The sequence below is a fragment of the Colobus angolensis genome, unplaced genomic scaffold (genome assembly GCF_000951035.1).
Source record: "Colobus angolensis palliatus isolate OR3802 unplaced genomic scaffold, Cang.pa_1.0 Scaffold31, whole genome shotgun sequence".
Classification (NCBI taxonomy): Eukaryota; Metazoa; Chordata; class Mammalia; order Primates; family Cercopithecidae; genus Colobus; species Colobus angolensis.
This window is the reverse complement of record NW_012116377.1, coordinates 755,111-762,498: the sequence shown is the minus strand read 5'-3', so window position 1 is coordinate 762,498 and position 7,388 is coordinate 755,111. Positions and strand designations below refer to the sequence as shown.

The following is a 7,388-nucleotide window of genomic DNA, read 5'->3' as shown; positions in this document are numbered from 1 at the left end:
CCGCCGAGTAGCTGGGACTACAGGCCTGTGCCACCACACCCAGCTAATTTTTTGTACTTTCAGTAGAGACAGGGTTTCAACATGTTGGCCAGGCTGGTGTCAAACTCCTGACCTCAGGTGATCCACCTGCCTCAGCCTCACCAAGTGCTGGGATTACAGGTGTGAGCCACTGCATCCTGCTTCATTCTATGAATATATTTTAAATTATGCTTTATATATTATTAATTACTATAAGTGACCCTTCTACTGTTGACAGCTGGTTTGTTTGCAGTTTTTAGCTATTACACATAATGCTGCTGTGAACGTTCCTGTGTATAACTTTTGGCAAATGTATGTACACATTTCTTTTAGGTATATACATAGGAATGGAATTACTGAGCAATAGGATATATGTGTGTTCAACATTAGTAAAGATACCAATTTTCCAAAGTAGTTATACCAATTTGCAGTTCTAGTAGCAGTATAAAGGTTGCCATTACTCTGCATTCTTACATTCTTACCAGTTATTATTGCCAGGCCCTTTAATTTTAGTTATTCTGCTGTGTGTGTTCTGTGACATGCCTGTTTAAGTTTCTTGGCTAAACTTTGTCGGTTGTCTTTTTCCTGTTGCTTTCAAAGAATTCTTTTTATATTCTATGTATCAGCCCTGTGTTTGTTTATACATGATGTAAATATCTCCCACCACTTTATATCTTGTCTTTTACTCTTTTACTGGTATCTTTTGATGAAGAGAAGTTAATTAATTTTAATGTGGTCACAGTTATCTTTTTCTGTATAGTGTTGCTTTTTTGTGTCCTGGGTAGGAATCATTGCCTACCCTAAGGTCATGAAGATATTTCCTATGTTATATTCTAGTAGCTTTATTGTTTTACTTTTTCCATTTAGATCTACTTTTCTGAAGTTGGTATTTGTATGTATTGTGAGGTAGGGGTCTAATTTCATTTTTTTTCCATGTGAATATCCAGTTGACTTCTTAGTGTCTATTGAGATGACTGTCCTTTTCCCATTCTCTATAGGACTACCTTTGTCATAAATCATGTATTCCTATTTCTGTGAGTCTGTCTCTGAATTCTGTTCCTTTGGCTTATTTGTCTATCCTTGTGCCAATAGCACACTGTATTAATACTGTAGCATGTAATAAATCTTATCTAGTAGAGCAAGTTCTCCTACTGCTTCTTAGTCCTTTGCATTTTCATTGTAAATTCTAGAATTAGGCCGGGCATGGTGGCTCATGCCTGTAATCCCAGCACTTTGGGAGGCTGAGGTGGGTGGATCACCTGAGGTCAGGAGTTTGAGACCAGCCTGGGCAACATGGTGAAACCCCATCTTTACTAACAATACAAAAATTAGCCAGGCGTGGTGGCGGGCGCCTGTAATCCCAGCTACTCAGGAGGCTGAGGCAGGAGAATCGCTTAAACTGGGGAGGTGGAGGTTACAGGGAGCCGAGATCGCACCATTGCTCTCCAACCTGGGGGACAAGAGCAAAACTTGGTCTCAAAGAAAAAAAAATTAGAATTAGCTTATATAGAGTCATTTGAAACTTAATCAAAATGGCAAGTTATACTTTGCATGAGAACATTAATATCAGTTTATGGAGAATTAAGATTTTTAAATAGTCTTGTAAAAATGTTTGACTTTTTAATTTTGTACACTAGTCTGCTAGGTGCTGTACAGTTTAGAAAATAAGTAGGCTTATTAAGAAACTTGTTATATGGCTGGGTGCGGTGGCTCAAGCCTGTAATCCCAGCACTTTGGGAGGCCAAGACGGGTGGATCATGAGGTCAGGAGATCGAGACCATCCTGGCTAACATGGTAAAACCCCGTCTCTACTAAAAAAAATACAAAAAACTAGCCGGGCGAAGGTGGCGGGCGCCTGTAGTCCCAGCTACTTGGGAGGCTGAGGCAGGAGAATGGCGTAAACCCGGGAGGTGGAGCTTGCAGTGAGCCCAGATCGTGGCACTGCACTCCAGCCTGGGCTACAGAGCAAGACTCCGTCTCAAAAAAAAAAAAAAAAAACTTGTTATCTAATGCAGGAGCTAGAATATTGCTGTAAATAATTTCTACAGAATAAGATTCATCAATGAGAAGATCAAACAGGAAGCTCAGAAGAAAGTTGTAAAACAGTCAAAAAATATGGAAGTGGAAATTCATCCAAGTAGAAGTTAATGGTTGGAGCCCTAGAAGTAGATGTTGTTACCTATAGAGTTAGCTTTGGAAATAGAAGATCCATGCCTCCCTTGAGAAAGAATTCTAGATTTAACGAAGCTCTAGGAACCTAGGGAGGAGTTTGTGAATCTTCACTTTTTCCCAGCTATCAGTTGATCTTAGCTGCTTTTAAGTATTTTATTTCTGTCTCCTAGCACTTTTTCTCCCCACCAACTTGCTAATTCACCCCCTTCTTAATCTTACCTTAACCTTGTACCTTTCTCCTTGAAAGGTGGTCTCTGTTTATTCCTTTCTCATTTAGAATAATTAATTTAATTTTCATTAAAGTAATATATTTACAGAGTTTGAAATCACAGTATTATAAAGCTTATATTGAAAAACAGCAGCCCAGGCCAGGCGCAGTGGCTCACACCTGTAAACACAGCACTTAGGAGGCTGAGGCAGGCGGATCACTTGAGGTCAGGAGTTTGAAACCAGCCTGGCCAACATGGCAAAACCCCATCTCTACTAAAAATAAAAAAATGAACTGGGCATAGTGGCAGGCGCCCCGTAGTCCCACCTACTTGGGAGGCTGAGGCAAGAGAATCACTTGAACCCAGGAAGTGGAAGTTGCAGTTAGCTGAGATCGTGCAGCTGCACTCCATCCAGCCTGGGAAACAGAGTGAGACTCCATCTCAAAAAAAGAGAAAAAAGAAAAACAGCAGTCTGCTTTTTCATGTATACATTCATACCCTGACTGCCCTGGTCCCTCTCATCAAAGACAATACATTTTCAACTCTTACTTTCATTCTTCTGATACCTACCTTCAATTTTTGCATAGTATGTTTGTTTTGTCATTTTGTGATACATCAAACTGTAAAAGTATTTACTGATGTCTTGTTCTGATAGTTGAGGGCTGGTCTCTGGTAATCACCATATGTATCTTGACTATAGCAATATTCATAGTTTATATCCTGATTATACAAATGTTGTTATAACTTTCCTGTTACCTACTTAATGTGCATCCCCATTTGTGTTATGCCCTACATTTATTTGTATTGTAGTTTATACTTTCTATTTGTTTTTTGTTTTTGTTTTTTTTTTGAGACGGAGTCTCACTCTGTCGCCCAGGCTGGAGTGCGGTGGTGCGATCTCCACTCACTGCAAGCTCCGCCTCCCGGGTTCACGCCATTCTCCTGCCTCAGCCTCCTGAGTAGCTGGGACTACAGGCACCCGCCACCGCGCCCGGCTAATTTTTGTATTTTTAGTAGAGACAGGGTTTCACCGTGTTAGCCAGGATGGTCTCGATCTCCTGACCTCATGATCCGCCCATCTCGGCCTCCCAAAGTGCTGGGATTACAGGCGTGAGCCACCGTGCCCGACCTGTACTTTCTATTTTGACATCTTGCTTAATAATAGTCACTTAGGAATGTTTTTACATACTCGGGACCAAGTTCAAATACTGAATTGAAAATAAACCCATCAAAACTGAGATGTCTTTCTTTATGTATCAGTTTTACATTTTGGAACAACTAGTTTTTTAAAGACAAAACTATTGTTATTATTATTATTTTTTAGACAGAGTTTTACTCTTGTTGCCCAGGCTGGAGTGCAGTGGTACAATCTCAGCTCACTGCAACCTCTTCCTTCCAGGTTCAAGTGATTCTCCTGCCTCAGCCTCCCGAGTAGCTGGGATTACAGGCACCTGTCACCATGCCTGGCTAATTTTTTTATTTTTAGTAGAGACAGGGTTTCACTGTTGGCCAGGATGGTCTCAAATTCCTGACTTCAGGTGTTCCACCCACCTTGGCCTCCCAAAGCGCTGGTTTTACAGGTGTGAGCCACCATGCCTGACCTATAATTTCCTTGATAACAAAAGCATATCTATTACATTTCTGTTATGATTATTCCCAGATAGTCTCAGCTACTCAAATTATAATGTTTAATCACAGAAAAATGTGGGAGGTAGATAATTCAGAACTGTGATACATAAACATTTTAACAGACTCCCGAGTTCATGTGATACCACTCCCCCAATAGCCACCCACGTTCCTTATAAGCCTTTATAAAAAGGACAGAAATGCCTTTTTGCACATTTGTGCCCTGCACATACCATAACTAAAATTAGCCTTGACCCAAAAACAAAACAAAAAAAACTACATGTATTTATTTACATTACCCAAAGGTATAGCCATCCTCTAACACAAAAAACAAGGCGGCCGGGCGCGGTGGCTCAAGCCTATAATTCCAGCACTTTGGGAGGCCAAGGCAGGTGGATCACTTGAGGTCAGGAGTTAGAGACCAGCCTGGGCAACATGGTGAAACCTCGTCTCTACTAAAAATACAAAAATTAGCTGGGCATGGTGGTGCATGCCTGTAATCCTAGCTACTCAGGAAGCTGCGACAGGTTCCTCCGTACCCGGCCCAACAGTTACTTTGATGTCAAAAAGTCTGACAGAACTATAATTTGATTTGGTTTAACACATAATTGTATAGTTTTTATAATTTTATTTTATTTTATTTTGAGACAGAGTCTGGCTCTGTTGCCCAGGCTGGAGTGTAGTGGTGCATCTTGCCTCACTGCAACCTCCCACACACCCACCTCTCCCAGGCTCAAGTGACCCTCCCACCTCAGCGTCCCTAGTAGCTGGGACTACAGGTACACGGCACCATGACTGGCTAATTTTTGTATTTTTTGTGGAGATGGGATTTTGCCATGTTGCCCAGGCTGGTCTCGAACTCCTGAGCTCAAGTAATCTGCCTGCCTTGGCCTCCCAAAGTGCTGGGATTACAGGCGTAAGCCATAGCACCCAGCCTAGTTTTTATAATCTTAAAATTTACATTTTGCACTGATAAAATCAGGAGGAAGAGATATAGTTATTTTTAAACCAGAATTATTAAGCCAGTCTTTTTAAAAATTTGTTTTTGAGCTAGCAGTTCTTGTGAGGTTGTGGGGTTATTTTTGTGGGGGAGGGGGAAACTTGTTTTGTTTGCAATTTTATAACTATTTTATGTATTTGACGATCAGTGAGTGATTAGTTCTCATCCCATTGACTGTAGATTTTTGAAAGTGGTAACAGGTACATAGGTAATCAAAGTATAGAGCTTATTTGGTGAATCGTCATCCCCATTACATTTTCTGGACAACCGCACACGGATTCGTTATGGGACATTCCGGATTCGTTGTGGGACATTCCGGATTCGTTATGGGACATTCTTGATTCCTTTGGTCCAGACAGCTTTGTTGAGCCTGGTATCAATGCGCACATCTGGAGTTCCCGTCTCCTTCATGGCAAATTTCTGAATCTCTTTGTGTGCCCGAGGGCACCCTTCTTGAAGCCCACTGCATGGATGCGCTTGTGCATATTGATGGTGTACTTTCGGGTCACCACCTTGTTGATTGCAGAACGGCCCTTTTTCTTCTCGCCACCCTTCTTTGCAGGAACCATTCTGCCAGGTCCAAGTTGGAAAAGCTTTTTTTTTTTTTTTTTTTTTTTTTTTCTCGCTCTGTCGCCCAGACTGGAGTGCAGTGGCCGGATCTCAGCTCGCTGCAAGCTCCGCCTCCTGGGTTTACGCCATTCTCCTGCCTGAGCCTCCCGAGTAGCTGGGACTACAGGCACCCGCCACCTCGCCCAGCTAGTTTTTGTATTTCTTTAGTAGAGACGGGGTTTCACCGTGATAGTCAGGATGGTCTCGATCTCCTGACCTCGTGATCCGCCCGTCTCGGCCTCCCAAAGTGCTGGGATTACAGGCTTGAGCCACCGCGCCCGGCCGTTTTTTTTTTTTTAAGGCTAGCACATTCAAACTTTTAGAAGTTTTCTGTGACTGTCTTTGCACTACAGTCACACACCTGAATAGCCCACAAAGTTGAAAATATTTGCTATCTTACTCTTTATAAAAAAGTTGCCTAACCCCTGCTGTCTATGAACCAGAGTAGCACTCCTTTAATTTTTTTGTTTTATTTTCAGCTTTATTAAGGTATAATTCACATACCATACAGTTCACCCACATAAAATGTACAATTCAGTGACTTTTAATATAATAGAGTTGTATAAGCAACACCATAATGAATTTTAGAACATTTTTATCACCTCAGAAAAACCCCTGTACACTCTAGCTGTTACTCCCACCCCTCTCCAGCCCCACACAACCATGAGTTGATTTTCTCTATGGATTTGCCTATTCTGGACATTTCATATAAATGGAATTGTACAATATGTGGTCTTCTGCAAATTCCGTATTTCATAACTTAATGCTCTTCAAGGCTCATCCATGTTGTAGCATGTATCAGTATTTCATTTCTTTTTATTACCAAATACTATTCCATTTTATGGATATACCACATTTATCCATTGATCAGTTGATGGACATTTGGGTTTCCTCTTTTGGGCTATTTTGAATAATGTTGTATGAACATGTCTGTAAGTTTTTGTGTGGACATAAGCTTTCAGTTCTTTCAGGTTTCTACCTAGGAGTACAATTGCTGGGTCATATCATAACTCTGTGTTTAGCCATTTGAGGAACTGCTAGACTCTTTTCCAAAATGGCTACACCATTTTACATGCCCACCAGCAGTGTATGATGGTTCCAGTTTCTCCACATCATTTGCTAACACTTGTTATCTTTTTTTTTTTCAGTCTCGCTCTGTTCCCCAGACTAGAGTGCAATGGCACAATCTCAGTTCACTGCAACCGCTACCTCCTGTGTTCAAGCAATTCTCTTGCCTCAGTCTCCTGAGTAGCTGGGATTATAGGCTCATGCTACCACACGCAGCTAATTTTTGTATTTTGGTAGAGACGAGGTTTCACCATGTTGGCCAGGCAGGTCTTGAACTCCTGACTTCAAGTGATCCACCTGCCTCTGCCCTCCAAAGTGCTGGGATTACAGGAGCGAGCCACCACACCTGGCCTGTGTTTTTATTTATTTATTAATCTTTATTTTTAATTTTTTGGGTACACAGGAGGTATGTATATTTATGGGTTACATGAGATATTCTGATACAGGCAAGCAATGCTTATATCAGGGGAAATGTGATATCCATCACCTCAAGCATTTATCCTTTGTGTTACAATCTAATTGTACTCTTAGTTTTTAGGTTTTTTTGTTTTGTTTTGTTTTGTGTTTTTTTTTGTTTTGTTTTTTGAGACAGAGTCTCACTCTGTCGCCCAGGCTGGAGTGCAGTGGCCGGATCTCAGCTCACTGCAAGCTCCGCCTCCTGGGTTTACGCCATTCTCCTGCCTCAG

At 41.4% G+C, this 7,388-nt stretch overlaps 1 protein-coding gene and 1 pseudogene across 2 annotated transcripts in view; one reads left to right on the top strand and one right to left on the bottom strand.

Annotated features, from left to right (window-relative positions):
* ZNF829 (zinc finger protein 829) overlaps positions 1–7,388 on the top strand; it is a 27,936-nt gene that overhangs the window by 10,417 nt on the left and 10,131 nt on the right. The window lies entirely within an intron of this gene.
* Positions 5,188–5,603, bottom strand: LOC105518018 (annotated as a pseudogene).